The sequence below is a fragment of the Elephantulus edwardii genome, unplaced genomic scaffold (assembly GCF_000299155.1).
Source record: "Elephantulus edwardii isolate Elephantulus edwardi_28Jun2011 unplaced genomic scaffold, EleEdw1.0 scaffold00006, whole genome shotgun sequence".
In the NCBI taxonomy this organism is placed as follows: Eukaryota; Metazoa; Chordata; class Mammalia; order Macroscelidea; family Macroscelididae; genus Elephantulus; species Elephantulus edwardii.
Window position 1 is genome coordinate 13,828,920 of NW_006399756.1, and position 17,638 is coordinate 13,846,557.

The 17,638-nt window shown below is 45.0% G+C and overlaps 1 protein-coding gene across 1 annotated transcript in view; it reads left to right on the forward strand.

Annotated features, from left to right (window-relative positions):
• Positions 1-134: 134 nt before the first annotated feature.
• The window catches only part of KIAA1598 (KIAA1598 ortholog), a 121,396-nt gene continuing 103,892 nt past the window's right edge, over positions 135-17,638 (forward strand). Inside the window, exons 1-2 of the mRNA XM_006879908.1 lie at positions 135-186; positions 17,172-17,224. The gene's annotated coding sequence lies outside the window, so the exon portion shown is untranslated. The remainder of the gene's footprint in view (positions 187-17,171; positions 17,225-17,638) is intronic.

The window sequence follows — 17,638 nt, forward strand, 5'->3', positions numbered from 1 at the left end:
AGGAGGAGGAGGAGGAGGAGCGGGATCGGCTCCGACTTCCGGGTGGCGGAGCCGCACGCCGCCGGCCTCTAGCTCCCTCCCCGCGCCCCGCTCGGCTCCCGCTCTGCGGCCGGGCCCCGCGCGCCGACATGAACAGCTCGGACGAGGAGAAGCAGCTGCAGCTCATCACCAGCCTCAAGGAGCAAGGTGGGCGCGCGCGGGGCCCGGTGGGCGTGCGCAGTGGGGCGGGGGGCCCGCCAGGTGGGAGCGGGCGGGGGCGTGGTGGCCGTGATGGTCACCTCGGTGGCCCGGCAGCCGGGGAGAAGCGTCTCCATGCCCGGTGCCCGGGTTGGCGCGCGGGCGCGGGCGCGGGCGCGGGCGGAGTGCGGGAGGGCGGTACGGGAGCGCTGTCGCTGCTCCAGGGGCCGGGGAGAGGTCGCCGGTGCAGCGCGGACGAGGCCGGTGGTAGCGGAGCGTCTGGGACGCGGGAGCCGGGGGACGGGGTGCCCGGAGCTCCGCAGCCCCGCAGGCCCCGCGTCCCCGCCGCCGCCCCACCCCGTTCGTCTGCAGGCGCCGCGAGGCCTGCCGCGCTGCTCTCCGCCTTCCCAGCCCCTCACAAGCGGATTTGCCTAGTTTCTCTTTCCTACTCTGCTGGGATTTTCAGGCCCTACTGTGCCTTATCACGGTCCGAGCCTGGCCATTCATTAGTCGGTGAGCCAACACTGCGGTTTTGGGGTGCCCTGCCTTTGCGCGATTGGCGGTGGGCCGCAGTGTGGCCAGGCCGCGCCCACACCTTTCTGCCCGCGCAGGCTGGGGATCACCCCACAGTCACAAGGTGTTGTAGTGAATCTCGCCCATCAGCTACCTTTTCAGAACAAAGCCAGATCCAGATCGGTGACAAAGTGTGAACCTGACACCTAGTTTGAATCTCTTGACCCAGGGTGCCTTGAGAAAGTGGGCCCAGGAGGCATCCATCCCGATTTGGGAAGTAAGGCTGTGTAGGAACCAGTGCCTTTCAGAATGACTTCTCGGAGTCACTCTGGGGAAGGGGCCTTGGCGTCTAGTTCCATTTCTCACTTCTTCACCGGCTCTGTCAACTTGAAGACACTTCCCGTCTGTGGGTCTTTTGGGTAGTCAGGCCATTACTCAACTAAAGACTAGTCCTAACATTAGATTACTCCCCATGGTCCTGGAACCTGTCACCTCTTCCTTGAAACTGAAGGCTGTCCACTGCTGAGATGGGGGTCACGAAAGCTCAAGTTACTGCTTACTGACTGTGAGCCCATGGAGCCAGTTACCCAGTGTTACACAGTCTCTGTTTCCACAGTTATGGAATGGGCACAGCACATTCCTTTGCCACTTGGAGAAAGTACTGGAAAAGTTTCAGATGCATTGCCTCTCCCATGGTCTCCACTTCCCATTCACCATTATCCCAAGGTCCATAGCCAGTGTGGAGAGGGAACAAAATTGGGATTTTCTTAAGTTTAGGGAGAGGCTGGTTTCTATGTGTGTGTTCTTTCTAAGTTTCACAGACTCTGTGTGTGTGTGTGTGTGTGTGTGTGTGTGTGTGTGTGTGAGAGAGAGAGAGAATGTGGTTCACAATATCCTTCATTCGCATTGTGTTTCATACAATCCTTCTCATTCTTTATGTTTATTTTCGCAGACTCTTGATTTACTTTCCAGCTCTGTCATTACTGGTAACCTCAGAGTAGGTACTAGATCTTTTGACTAATGGTTAATTTTCAAATACTAAATGGTAGAGGACAAGGCAGGAGAGGAAGACCCCAGATGAGATGGATTGACACAGTAACTGGTCTTGTGGAGATAGGTGTGGCAGTGAGAGTGGCTCAGGATAGAGTGGGGTTCAGAGCTATTGTGTAAAGGGTTACTATGAGTCACAGGACAGTTAACAACAACTCCTTTTATTCCGTGTGTAACCACAAGGATAGATTAACAGTGCCCACCATCCATAAGCAGTTTGGCTTTTTGGGACAGGCTCTCAGCCCTATGTTGGATGGAGGCTTGCAAAAGAGGGGGGAATTCTGGTTTCTGGCTTTATTTTTTTAATTGTTTTGCATTGTACTGGGGGGGGGAAATCTGTGACACTGCTGCTTTTAAAAGATTGATTTCCTCATTTAAGATCATCCCAAAGCCTGGAGAACACACCTTGAAACTGTTTTCCGGTGGAGGATACGCATTATTTTAGGATACGAAGTCTGGTTCCAAGCTGTTGGAATATTTTTCAGTGTGAATTTTGTACTTCTTAGTGCTCTAGTGGCCTAGTGGGTAAAGAGCTGGACTCGGAACCCAAAGTCAAGTGGTTTGAATCCATCAGCTGCTCCAAGGGAGAAAGACGGACTGTCTCCTCCCGTGTGATTTATAGCCTCTGAAAACCTGCTGGAGGATCCGCAGAGAGAGATTATACCCAGGGCGATTATTTGTCATTAGATCTTAGACTGTAAAACGCACGTTGAGTATTTAATTGCTCTTTGATCCATGGAACCAAATGGAAAACTAGGGAGGTGAGATGGAATCACAGACGAGGTGCTTGAACACACTCTTGGGCAGTTTGGTAAACCGATGTCATGGTCGTCTCGTTTTTCTTACTACTTTTCACTACTTGCTAATGTGGTAATTCCAATGCTCTTATTTTATCTGAGGGGAGCCCTGGTGGCCTGGTCTACAGGGAGTGGCTCTACTAACCCAAAGGCTTTGCGTCTGGTGGTTCAAATCCCCTAGTAGCTCTCAGGGAGAAGGATGAGCCTCGGGAACCTGCTGGAGGGTCAGCCAAGAGTTGGTGTCAACCTCATGGCAATGATTTAATTGCTTTCTGAATAAGAACCATTATTGTAAATACTCCCCAACCTTTTTAATATTAGGTGAACGACCTTCCTTTGACCAATCCTTACCAAGTTACCTGCCGAATATGTCGAGGCCCTGATGGCACAGAGGATTGCGTATTAGGCTGCCAACTAGAAGGTTGGTGGATCAGGTCTGCCAGCTGCTCCATGAGTGATGAAGCGGTCGGCTGAGCCTGGGAAGCCGTGCCGTGCAGCAGGGCTGGACTGGCCTGCAGGACCGGCACAGGGCAGAAGGACTGGATGGCAGTAGGTGTGGCTTCCGGTGGGTATCATTTCTGAAGCCCAGGTGTCTGGGTGAAGATCGTGAGCCACCCTGCAGGTAGAGAATGTGAGCCACACCATCGGGGGTCCCATTAAGTTTCTGTCTAGTGGAGAGACGATCATTCGTCAACTTACTATACAAATAAATCCATAGTTACACAGCACTTTACACAAGGATTCCCCCCCAGCTCCACTACAGTGTATTCTTAGAAGTAGAATTATTGGATTAGATGGCATGTTTAGATATGTTTTTGCTGTTGTTGTTGTTGTTATGTGCTGCCAAATTGGAATCAATCCATAGCTGACCCTCCGGCAGTTTTATGGAGGCAGTAAATTCCACTTCCATAATAGTTTGCCTCTGGAAACCCTATGAACCTGGAGAAACAACCAAAGTTATACAGGTGTCCAGGTCTTTTGTTCATAGGGTCGCTATGAGTTGCCTACGACTCGACGGCACTTAACAACAACAACAACAACAACAGCAGCAGCAACAGCAACAGCCTAGAGAGAGCAGTTGGCCTAGCGGACAGAAAGTCATGCTTCCGAGCCAAAGGTGGGTGACTCTACTCCGCAGCCCTCAGGCCTGCCTTTAATTGTCTTTGGTGAAACATTATTCTAGTTTGTGTAACCCTGATATGTCCACTTCCTGTACAGAGGTAACTCGTGGTTGCTGTGAATCCGAACACCATGACACTGATGAGTCAAATGTGATAATGGTTACCTACGGTGGACAGTGTTTGGTGGAGTTCCCCAATTAAAACAAGCTTGGAAGCAGGAGTGGCATCCACTTCTGAAATAGCTTGCCTCTTGGAAACCCTATGAACCGGGAGAAAGGACGAAAATTATACAGGAGGTGTCCAGGACTTTCGTTCATAGGGTCGCTGTGAGTTACCTACCACTCGACAGCACAACAACAACAACAACAAATTGCACTGGAGGAGATTGCCTTCCTGTAGGATTTAAATCACAGGTATTGGGTTATTAGCACAGCATCTTACCACTAGGCAACCAGTGCTACCTATGTTTCCTCTAGACATTACAGAAATGCCTCTCAGAAGGAGTGCACGCACTCACCATCTGTGGCATGGTGGTTAAAAAATGCGTCTGCTAACCATAAGGTTGATGGTTCAAACCCACCAGCCACTCCCTGAGAGAGAAATGAGGTAAACTGCTTCTGTAAAGAGTTAGAGCCTTGAAAACGCTTTGCGGGAGTTCTTCTCTACCCCGGGGTCTCTGTTACTTGGAATGGATTCCAGGCCAGTGCGTGTGGTGTCAGGTTTCATAATTTTTGCCAATCTGCTGAGAAAAATAGGAGTCTTTAACAAAAAAAGCAACACTGTCTTGCCCTGTTTATTAGTGAGGTTTGAAATCTTTTCCACATTCTTGGTGAGTATTTAGGCGTCATTATATAATTCCCTCCTCAGCGAGTTTTAAGTCTCCGATTTGAACCCATTCTCCAGGAGAGTGTTCAGACACAAAGAAGGTTCGCATGGCTTGTGAATGGCAGCGCTGACAGCAGCCCCTCCCCAATGTGAAGCCTTCAGTAGGATGGTGAATAAGGTTGCTTGTGACAAAAGTTGTGAAGTGTAATGACGGAGTCTGTCATAATATGAACAATCTCTAATTTATACTTACCATTCCTTAGACTCTGTGCCTTGTAAATCACACCCACTTCTGAATTACTTCAAAACATTGTATGTTCCCTTCCAGTGAATGGTATAATTAGCTATATTATGTCTTTCTAGAAAGTTATATTATGTCCCTTAAAAAAAAATACTAGCCAGTGTGTGATTGCTTATGTTCAAGCAGATGTTGAGGTAATGAGGTAATGTCCCTTTTGTCTTTTTGGGGGGCTTTATTTTATTGCACTGATTGACATCCTTAATGCATGGAGAAATGGCAACTTTGGATCCTATTTCTGATGCACAGTTCCTAGCTGCTAAAGTGGACGGTTCCTTTATAAAACATCATACAATTTGCTCCCTTTCCAGGATTTTGCTGGAAAATGATAGACTTTAAGCAATTGTTGAAGGTACATGATTTTCTGGCTAATTCATTCATCCCACATGCATTGAATATTCATAGCCAGGCACCGTGCTAGACAGCAGAGTTTGTGAGATAAATGAGATCGTGTCCCTGCTGGGGACTTGTTCCGAGTCTAGAGCTGGTGACAGGCCTGTCAGTCCCTGGAAGGGTGTCTGATTGGACTGATGTGTTGGTCATGTGCTTGCTTCCTTTGGCTAGGAGAGGGCAGGGCACTTCAGCTAGCAGCTTCCAGAAAGATGGATGGATTGGTCTGGTTGTTTAAACAGAATGGGGTATTCAGTTGCTCCCTGAGAGGAAGCAGGCTGGCCAATCCACAAACAAATGTCCACTAAACCAGTCAGCATAGAAATATGGTTGGAACTTGATGAAACTTCTTCCTAATTTTTAAAATTTGGTGTGTGTGTGTGTGTGTGTGTTTTAAAGCTAGTTTGTTACCTAGCTACATGGTGACCTCAAGGGTTAGTTTTAAAGTATCTAAAAAGTATCCCAGGGCAATAAACTAAAAAGCTCTCTGGTGTTGAGTTGGAGCCAAACTACAGGTGGCCTTCCAGCGGGTTTTGGAGACTAGATTTCACCGGAGGAGCTTTCCCATCCTTCTTGCTCGGACCCTGTGATAGCTTTGAATCACCGGAGAATTAACAGCATAGCTCCCTACCCTCTGGGCCACCAGAGCTCCCTCACCAGGGCGGTGGTCTCTAAGAATCCTCCAGTCTTAGGTCTGGATTTTGTTTCTTCTTTGATTAGGGATTATTATTATTATTATTTTTTTTTAAATTTGTGCTTCTGTTCCACATTTATCTCCCATTCTGTCGGGATCTATCTGTGAATGGTCCTGGTAACTGGGCACCATCTACTACTTCTGATCTCAGGGGAGATGATGGTAAAGCTTTAGAAGAGTCATTTTCACTTAAAAATAAGGATGCTCTTTCGTAAAACTAAAAACAAGCTCAGAAAGTTATGGGTTAATCTTGCATTAACACTATTTAAAAGGAGTTCCTTGTGGTAGGGGAATTGATTTTAAAGCAAGCCAACCAACCTTCTTTCATCTTTAGACTTAGTATCATTTCCCCAAGATTATTGAAATGGTACTTAAGGGACATAGGGATGTTTAGTCATTCTTTTTTTCTCTCTTTTTATTTTTACTCTTTGAAAATTTTATATTGGTTTACGTACAAAGTTCCTATACATTGTTTCTCACACGGATCGTTCCCATTTCCTTAACGCACCCCTACCTCCACCCATCAGATTGTGTGACTCTATGATCTATGATCACCCCACCCTGCCCGTCCTCACCCCCTGCTCCCACGCTCTCCCCTTAAATCCTCAAGCATGTTTTACCAGTTATCTATTTCTACAATAATGGTCCTGTACAGCATTTGTCCTTATAGGACTGAGTTAGTTCACTTAGCATAATGTTCTCCAGTCCTTCATACTTAGTCATTCTTAAAGTAGAGTTACTTGTATTTGAAATTAATATTATAGTATTTGAAAGAAGCTTCTAGTATTCCTTTTGTTTCTAGGCTAGAAAGTAACTAAAATGCTAGTGTTTATTTCTTTTTTCCTAAAACTTTGACAAAAGAGACTGCAGCCCAGCCCTCATTCTAGAAAGCTGCAGTGTTGTCAATCTGGGATCCATAACAAGCCAGTCAGTTGAGAGCCGTTGGGAAAGAAACGGTTGCTGTAGGTTTCAAGTACAGACCTGACTTGACACCAATATTTTTCAAAATGTGGTCCAGGGCCAACTGCATCTGAATCATCAGGGTTCTTGTTACAAATGTGGTTTCCTTGTCGAGCTGGTGAACCAGGTGAAGAGGCACCCACGGGGCCGTCCTCCAGGAGAGGGACACCACCCGTGGGGGCGAGGAATCGTGTCTTCTGGCCAGACTTCCACCCTTTCCCTAACACTTCTGATTAATGTGTAAATCTTCACTCTTACTTTCAAACAAAACGACAAGCATGTTATCATACTAAGTGAAAGCCAACGTGAGACTGAGTTAATTCGCATAATGCTCTCCATACTTTTCCTAGGTTATGTAGTCTTTTTAAAAATTGTTGTTCCTGAATGCTGCATAGTATTCCATCATGTGTAAGTACCACAATTTCTCAATTCATTTATTTGTTGATTGACATTTGGGCTGTTTCCATAGTCTTGTGATTATGAATGAAAGTATGGGACCGATCGTGTGAAATACAGTGTGAATGAAGGACTGTGTGGAACACAGTGTATACAACTTCTGTATGCAAACCAATCTGAGGTTTTAAAAAGTGTACATCAGATACCCCTTCAAAGTATTGAAGAGCAACAATGTCATTCTGGAGATTAAAGTACACCTGATACAGGCCATGAGCTTTTCACTTACTTACTAGTTATCAGAAAGCTAGACAATGACTAGAGATGATAGAAGGAGAATTGATGCCTTTGAGCTGTGGTGTTGGAGAAGAGTATTGAATATAACATGGACTGCTAGGAGAACAGGTTCGTCCCAGGGAAGGTGAAACTAGGCTGCTCCTTGGAGGCAAGGATTCTGAAGCTTTGTCTGAGATACTCTGGACATGTTGCAAGGCAGGATCAATCCTTGGAGAAGGACGTCATGCTTGGGTGCGTGGAGGGACAGTGCAAAAGAGGAAGACCCTCCATGAGATGGATTGATTCAGTTACTGGAGGAATGGGGGTAGGTGTATGAGAGACAATAAGATTGGCAAGCGATAGAGCAGGGTTTAGGGCTGTTGTACACAGGGACGCTATGAGTCACAGATGACGGCACATAACAACAACAACATATAAAGTGGTAAGTACAACTACCTCTGCTTTACAACCTAATGTTTCTTAACTTTCATTATCTCACCATAGGATTCTGTATAGACATTTGTTTCCCTTAATCATTTCTTCAATCTCATTGGATTTTGAATACCAGAGATAACTTGTGTATCTGTTCCCATTTAAAGGACTGAAAACCATAAAATCCAAGATTTTATGGGGGTTCTTTTTTACCCTTTTAAGAAGTCACCCTGTTGGCAGTGCAGGTGTCCACCCTCTGTCTCCAGGCACATGTCTCGCTGTACCCTTTGGTAGCTGCTTCTGCCAGACATGTTGTCATTGTATGTATGCATGTGTGTGTGTATGCATGTGTGTGTATGTGTGTGTGTATATTTTCAATTAATAGAAATAATAGCATTTTTAGTACCAGCATATACAGTGCTAAATCATTGAAATTGATTGGATAATATGTTCCATTGTACAGACCTACAACAATATATTTAATGCTTTCTTAATCGATGGGCATTTCTAAGCCTGTTTGTTACTAAAAGAATGCCGCTGGAAATGGTTAAGTCGGAAACATTGCTATGAACTCATATTTTGCTTAGTGTAGACACGGATGCTGATATGCAGAGACGTGGAGAGATGGAAGCATCATCAGTTCCTGGTTGGTATGCACACACGTTCTCTCCCTCGGTCAGTTGGTAGAGTGTAGGCTTGTCAGGAGCGGTGAGAACTACTGGTGCCCACATTTTGGTTTCTGGATACGATTCTCCGGTGAAAGGGACCAGGAGTCCTTGGAGAATGGGCAGCTCTCCGGCTGGGGCAGCAGATCTAGAAGGTGAGCCTGAAACACCTTACTGGGCCAGGAGGCACGGAGGTGCCCAAGAAAACAAATGAACGAAGCCACAGGGACGGGGCTCGGCGAGAAGGACACGAGAGACAGTGCCCAGAGTGGGGTCCATTGTCGCACCAGTGAAAGTACTGTTGGCTCATAATCCAAAGTAGGAAATCATTATTCCTGAGTCCATGGTCGTACAAGGAAATGATTAAATAGATAAGTGAAGGGGAAGATGTTTCCTACAGAAGAGTTCTAATAACTTAGTCCTTAAACGTGGACTGTGTGTAGGGATTCTTCCAAAGAGTAGATTTTGGAGAGTTTAGGGAGAGAGTAAGAAAACTAGCAAACACTCCCTCCACTACATGATCAAGAATCCATTTTAACATGTTAACATTGATCGGTCATGTTGATAATGTATAACTCTAATAGAATGGGGTGACAGTGACACTTTTCCTCAAGAGTCTTCCTGCCCAAATCCTACAGCGTCAATCTAATAATGAAGAAAATCAGATACATTCCAATACGAAGATATTCTACCAAATGACTTACTGCCTGTCAATCAATTCTGACTTATCATGACCCTTTAGAGCAGAGTAGAACTGCCCCGTGAGGTTTCCAACCTGTAAATCATGATGGAACCAGGCTGTCATATTGTTTCCCTGAGGAACAGCTGGTAAGTTCAAACCAATCACTTTTCAGTTGGCAGACAGTGCTTAACCACTGCACCACCAGGACTCCTTGTTCAGACATGTACTTGGTAGCTCTTAAAACTGTCAAGGCCAGTAAAAAAAAATAAGAGGACTGAGAAACAGTCACCATCAGGAGATGTCTAAGAAGTCATGGCTGCTGAATGTAACGGGGCGTCTTGGATGGGATCCTAGACCAGACAAAGGACATTTGGTAAAAATGAAGGAAACGTGAGGGAAGTCTTGGCCTTTAATTAGGAATATTCGTTTGTCAGTATTGATTTACTGATTGTGACAAATGCATATACTCGTGGGGAGCCCTGGTGGCCCAGGCTGTAAGGAGTTGTTCTCCTGACCCACAGGCAGTTCCTCTCTAGTTCACACACACCAGCTGCGCCTCAGGTGGAAGATGGGTGGTCTCCCACCACGTGATTGTCAGCTTCAGGAAACTGCTGAAGGTCGGTGATGTTGTCAGGTGCCATTGAGTCGCGTTCAGCTCATCTCAGAGCAACCGTATGAACAGCAGACCTGGACCCTGTCCTGTCCTGCGCCGTCCTCGTCATCTCTGACTTACTTGAGTCCATTGTTGCAGTCACTGTGTCAGTCCTTCTTGTTGGGGGTCTTCCTCCCTTTGGCTGACCCTCCAACTTTCCAAGCATCAATTCCCTTTCCAAGGATCAGCCCCTCTTAACATGCCCTAAGTATGTGAAATGAAGTTTCTCTGTCCTTGTCTCTGAAGAGCATTCTGATTGCACTTCCTCTGAGAGACATCTGTTTGCTCTTTTGGCCTCCTGGGGTGTTCAGTGCTCTTCTCCAACCCTACAACTCACAGGCACCAAGTATTCTGTCATCCTTCTTCACTGATCAGCATTCAGACACAAAGCAAGTGATTGGAAGGGGCGTGGCTTGAGTCACGTGCACATTAATCCTCAGACTGACATCACTGCTCCTCAGTACTTTGGACAGTTCCTTTATAGCCGACTTTCCCACTGCAGTATTTGATTTCTTGACTGCTGGTGCCAAGGATTTTGCTTGTGAATCCAAGCAAAAGAAATTGTTAACAATTTGAGTCTTTTCTCCATCTATCATAATGTTGTCTGTCAGTCTGGGGGTGGGAATTTTTGTCTTCTTGATGTTGAGACATAATCCATATTGAAGAATGTTGTGTTTGATTTTCTGTGGCAGGTGTTTAAAGGCCTTGCTTGCAGCAAACAAGGTTGTATGATCTGCCGAACACACACTGTTGATGTAATATACCTCTGATCTTGATGCTGCCTTTTTCTTCATAGAGTCCAGCTTCTCAAATGATTTGTTAGCATACAGGCTGAATAGATTCCAAGGCAGTGACGAGACAGTTCAAAATCAACAACAGTGAATTGAGTTGTTGAGTTGATCATCCTGGTGTAAAATGCAAATGAGAAGACTGGATGTGCGGTACATTGAGCGCTGTAACTGTGCTGTAAATTCTGAACTCTTTTTACAATTCAAGTGCACTAAAAATAATAGTGCTTGTTCACAGCTATCTGTAATGTAAGTGCAGCTGCAGGGAAAATTCTCTAAACTGGAATGATGAATTTTAAACTCAGTTGTGTTATATAGACTTTATCCTATAAAGCTGGTAGACCACCATTCTTTGCTTTAAAATGAAGTAGAAACAAAACTTTTATTTTTCTCTGATTATCTCATGCTGGCTAAACATTTTAAATGTGAAAGCACATTTCTAAACCATGAATGTTAGATTTTGTTGTGTTGGGTTTTGTTGGTTTTTTTTTCTTAGTTGTGTGATTTTCAAATTATCTATGGCGCACATCAGGTTAAGATTTTGTTATAATGATACAGACATTTTTAGAGTTCCTCAGTTTCCTAAATTTCTGTCCCATTGGCTAGTTGAAAATCCTGACTCTAGCTTGTTGAGAGTACTTCTAAAACACAATTAGTTCATAGTACCAGGCAGTGTTTTCTAACAAATGATGAGTGACAATTTCAGGTTTACCATCATTTCTTTGTAGACGTGAATTCTCTCACCTTTGTTTTTTATCAGCAGCACTTTCCCTGACTCCTCTAATGCTTTAATTAACAAGTGAGGTATAAATGACTCTCTCTCTTTTTATTTTTACTCCTGGCTTTAAGAGCAGGACCCATTGGGATGTGTAGTGAGGAGAGTAGTGTCCTAATGGAACACAGTCTTTTATGACTGAGGTCCTCATTCTCCATTAGTGCGAGGTGTCGCAAAGCTCCACGCGGCTCAGGTTGCAGACTCAATGGCTGGGAAGCTCCATTAGAAGCTCTTGCGAGGCACTGTGTTGCTGCTTATGTTTGATGCCTGTTTAAAGCTTTGTTTTTATGAACTATGCTGATGTAACGTGATGTAGGAGACTCTTAATGTGGGAAATGTGGTTTGTTGTCTTGATGACTTGTTCACGTGAGGACATACTTCCGTTCTTCCTCAATTTAACACATGTTTATCCAGTGCCTGCTGTGTGTCAGGCATCTATCTGGGCATCTGGACAGAATAACAGGGATAGTGTAATCAACCGAGTCTAGGGCTTTTACAGATTGCACACAAATAGGTGCTCAGTGATATATACATATTTTTTTTTACACGCACGGATGACTTTGCATTCGATAGACTAATTCCACCTTCACCATTACTGCCTGTGAGAGTTGACCTCCTGGTGGTGCAGCGCTCACACGCTTATTAACTGAAAGATTGGTGGGTTGAACTTGTCCAGGCCTCCATGGAAGGAAGACCTGGAGACCTGCTTCCGGAAGGGTGACATCCTGGATGAACACTCGTGGGCCTTTCTGCTCTGTCATGTGGGATGACTGTGAGTCAAGATCTGCTCCAAGAGACCTTGTGGCAACAACAGTGCAGAGTTGTCGTAATTAGCCGAGTGATGTTAACATTTGACTTAATTGCTGTACCTCAAAGGATCACTAGAGTCAATCATTTATTCAACCCATGCACCAACTCTGTACTTGGTACTCAGCTCGGTGAAAGGCAGATAGCAGTAAACCCAGAGGGATTAAAGAAAAAAGGCTTATGTTTAAGCCTAAACCCACCCCCACCATCTCATGGAGCCAGTTGTGACTCCTAGTGGTCGTCTGTTGGGTGTCCAAGGCTTGAACTGGCTGCTGGATACTAATCACTGACCTTTAGGTTAGCAGCTCAGTACATAACACCCTGTGCTACCGAACCCCTTATGTGTAGGTGATTTCTAATGCTGTGCATGTTGGACCCGACCCACAGCTTACCCTCCAGTGGGTTTTCAGAGCCAGTGAATCCCACGGGAGGAGATGGCACATCCTTCTGCCTTGGAGCAGCTGGTGGATTCAAACCGTGTGCCTTTGAGAATTCAGCACAGCTTTCTACTACAAGGCCACCAGAACTCCTAACTACTTCTATATACAATAACCCATTTACTATTAATAACAATAGTCTAATAGAGACATAAGTATTGTTCCCATCTTCCAAGTGAGAAAACTGAGAGACTTAACAAATTTGCCCAAAACCCTCAGCCAAAGTGCTGGGGCAGGGTTGAGGCTGAACTTGTCTTTAAAAAATCCGAGATCTTTAGATTTTAAGTACTGGCTTTCTTAGGGAGTGGAGGTAGGAAGGGAAGATTTCATTTTTATTTGATTAGGCCACACTTTTTAATTACTGTGATGTGTTGTTAGATGTGGTCGAGTTGAGTAGGACTCCTAGCGACCCTGTGAACAAAAGATCTGAACCCAATTCTGTCCTGCTTCTCACTTCCTGACACATTGCTCACTGCACAGACACCACGTCAGACCAACTGGTTGAGGGGCTTCCTCTCCTTTGCTGACCCTCCACCCTTCCTGTGCTGTTGTTGTTGTTATGTGCCATCGAGACGCCTGTGACTCATAGCGACCCTGTATGTACAACAGCCCTGAACTCTGCCCTAACCTGTGCCAATCTCACTGTCTCTGACATTTCCATCCCAATTACTCTAGTCACTGAATCAATCCACCTCATAGAGAGTCTTCCTCTCCTGCGCTGTCCCTCCACCCTCCCAAGCATGATGTCCTTCTCCAAGAACTGGTCCTTCCTTGCAACATGTCCAAAGTAATACATGTTTCACATAAGCACATTAAAGTGTTAGGGGTTTCCCAGACCCTACACATATGCCAGAATGCTGGGGCCTTGGTGGTAAGGAGTTGCGCTGCCCACCCAAAGGCATCCAATTCAAATCCACCAGTTGCTCCATGGGAGAAAGATGGGCAGTTTGTCCTTGTGCAGTTTACAGCCTCTGAAAATCCACTGGAGGGTCAGCTGTGGCTTGGTTCCCGCTCGGCAGCACACAGCGACAAGGCATAGACCAAGAAGCAGTTGTCCAGAAAGAACAAGGGATTGCTTCGTGGTTTAAAATCAGGAAGGGTGTACATCAGGGCTGTATCCTTTCTCCATCCCTGTTCAGTCTGTATACTGAGCAAATCATTCAAGAATCTGGACTGTGTGAAGAAGAAGATGCCATCAGGATTGGAAGGAGACTCATCCACAAACTGTGTTATGCATTTGACGCAACCTTGCTTGAGGAACGTGAAGTCTTGAAGCACGTACTGAAGAAGATCAAAGACAACAACCTTCAATATGGATTACGTCTCAACGTCAAGAAATCCACAGTCCTCACCACTGGACAGTAGGTGGAATCATGATACAGAGAGAAAAGATTGGAGTCATAAATGATTTAAGTTTATTCGAATCCACAGTCAACGTCCATGGTAGCAGCACTCAAGAAATTTATATATATGTGTGTGTGTGTGTGTGTGTGTGCGTATGTAATCAAATTATGTTGAAATTGTTCCTTGGAGGCAAGGATTTTGACTCTCTGTCTCACATACTTTGGGCATGTTGCCAGGAGGGATCAGTCCTTGAAGAAAGACAGCATGCTTGGAAGGGTGGAGGGACAGTGCCAGAGAGGAAGACTCTGAATGAGATGGATTGACACAGTAACGGGAGTCATGAGGGTAGGTGTATCAGAGATGATGAAATTGGCCCAGCATAGAGCAGGGTTCAGAGTTACTGTGTATAGGGTCTCTCAGAGTCACGGTTGGCTTGACAGCACATTGCAACAACATTAAGGAAATATATTGTGGAGGACCTCTTTTAAAGTTCTAAAGAGCAAGGATATATAAAGATGTAGCTGACCCAAGCCGTAGTATTTTCATTTACTTCCTATGCATCGGAATAAGGAACACTGATGAAGAATCAGTGCCTTTAAATTGTAGCGTTGGCAGCGTATATTGAATATGCCACGGACTGCCAAAAGAACAAACAAATCTTTCTTGGAAAAAGTGCAACCAGGGTGCTCCTTTGAAACAAGGAAGGTGAAAATTGATCTCACGTGCTTTGATCATGTTGTCGTGAGGGACCAGTCCTTGAAAAAAGACATCATGCTGGGGAAGGTATAATGTCAGAGAAAGAGTGGAAGAATCCACAAGATAGATTGACAGTGATTGTTGCAGTGGATTTGATCAAGGTGGACATCATGCAGTGGTGCAGGACTGAACAAGTTGGTAATATATTGTTCACAGGGTCACTTAGCGTCCTGGTTGGCACCTAAGAACAACAGCAGCATGTACCTAATCGTGCTACACTTGTAAACAGAGGGCCAAAGTCTTACCAAGATTGCCTGTCTTCACGTGATAGAGAATGGGTCACATTCGTCTTCCCTTATGCTTTGGTTCATTTAGCATTTGAAGGGGCTTTACTGTCAGTCTTTTGAGTGGTACGAGCTCAGTTTTGTTTTTTAGGTTATACATTTGTTTTGGTTTTTTTACAGTGTGAGCCAGTTCTGAAGTAGTAAGTTTTTCTCCATGACCCTTAACACTGTAAAAAAAGTAACTAAACTAATAGATTATATCCGTTTTTGTCAAGTGTGTTGAGAATGGAATTGTGTATTCACAATGATCTACCTTTTAAAAATCTAGTGTTGTTTAGGGCAATGAGCTTGTTATTTTGAATTTTGAAGAAATAGAAATAGACGTAAACCTTCCACGTCCTTTCTTCCTTTTATGTCCGGCCCCTCCGCTGGCAGCCTCTCCAGCTCTCATTCTTCTTTGCTCTCATTTCTCTGTAGTTTCTGTGGCTGCATTAAGTTACAGTAGATTGTTGTTGTTGTTATTATGTTCTGTAGAGTCAGAACCTACCCATAGCTGACCCTCTGCTGGGTTTTCAGAGGCAGCTAAATTGCATGTGAGTAGATTTCCCATCCTCCTCCTGCAGAGCAGCTGGTGGACTTGAACTCTGTGCCTTCGGGATTGCAGCGCAGCTTCTCACCACTTTGATTAATGCTGTTCTGAAAGACCGAGTAGTTGAGAATCTATGACATTTCATCTGGATCCAGTTGGCAACATAGTGGAAGAATCTCTCTGCCATTCTTTTATTACCTAGTCAGAACTAACTGATCCAAGCCGTAGCTACCTGATTCTAGTGGGAGATTTCAGAGGCTGTAAATCTCACAGGAGATTGCTCATCTTCTTCCCTCAGAGAGGCTGTTAGATTCGAACTCTGTGCCTTTGGGGTTGAACAGTGCAACTGCCTAAGCACTAGGCCCCCAGGCCTGCCTGTGGAAGAATAATAGTATTGGTATTTTATTAAAGCCTTCAGAGCTGTTACCTGATATTTTAAATAGGGGGGGAAAATGATTTTCCTAAAGTCATTATGACACCCTGGTTTTATAAGTCTTTATTTTTTGTTCTTTACATCTGTAAAGTAGGTCACCAAGAAAAGAGTGTTCAATCACTCTGTTTATTGTTAGCCTTTCAGCAGACTATTGTATTTATATATTTATTTTCTGCAACAACGTCAGATACTGTAGTAAGATTTGGAACCATGGACTGTTCAGAGGGTGTAAAGGCCTATTTTTAGCAGCTCTTAGTTCTTGTTTCTTTTTGCTGAAAAGGGGAAGAGGAAATTTTATTGGTTTTTATTTTGTTTTGAGATCCAAAGACCATTTCATTCACTCAGTGGTTGGGGTGGCGGCATGAGGGCTGCTGGAGAACTGGTGTGAGGAACGCTTGCTTGTTGTCCGTCATGCCTTTTCTTTTGAAAATGTAATTGTTTTCAGACGCATTGAATTGAGTTCTCTCATTATAAAGCATTCCTTTGAGTTGTGGTTCTAAGAAGTGGATCCACTAATTCTTATTTTAATCATCGTCGTTGTTGTTGTTCTCTACTGTAAAGCTGTAACTACCGGTATCTGACCCTCCGGCCAGTTTTCATACAGAGGTATTTAATCACATAGGAGGAGGAGGAGGAAGGGGATTGCCTATTCTTCTCCTGCAGAGCAGCTGGTAGCCTCGAACCATGTGCATTTGGGATTGCAGCAAAGCTTCTTGCCACTGTGCCGTCAGAGCTCCCTTTCAATAATTAAGGGGTGCTAATGAAACTTCTGGGTACTGGAGGTAGACTCACAGGACTCGGACTCAAACTCATTCACAGTACACTCAAAGTGTGTGAGATGACATTTGACCGTCCTCGCCTCTGCCTCACACCCTGATCGAGTCAGTCCTAACCTTCCTGATGACCTAGGAAGATGTGGTGTCCAGCTTACAGGACTCACACTTCCCGAAAGCAGAAGCCCTTCCCCTGTGGTCTATGTTCACCCCATCCTGATCTAGCAAACAGACAGGAGAGGTTAGCTGGGGACCCGGGTTTTCCTACAGGAAACTTTTGATGATGTTATAATGTTACTTTCCCTTTTTTCCCTTTATAGCAATAGGCGAGTATGAAGACCTTAGAGCGGAGAACCAGAAAACAAAGGAAAAGGTTTGTACTTTCCCCTATATGTTACCCCTCATATCTTATCCCCCATATCTGACATGTTCCCCTCATATCTGACATGTCCCCCTTATATCTGACACGCTCCCCCCCATATTTGACATGTTCCCCTCATATCTTATATGTTCCCCTCATATCTGACATGTTCCCCCTTATCTGACATGCTCCCCCATATCTTATATGTTCCCCTCATATCTGACATGTTCCCCCATATCTTACATGTTCCCCCATATCTGACATGTTCCCCTCATCTCTGACATGTTCCCCTCATCTCTGACATGTCCCCCTCATCTCTGACATATTCCCCTCATCTCTGACATGTTCCCCTCATATCTGACATGTCCCCCTCATATCTGACATGTCCCCCTCATATCTGACATGTTCCCCTCATATCTGACATGT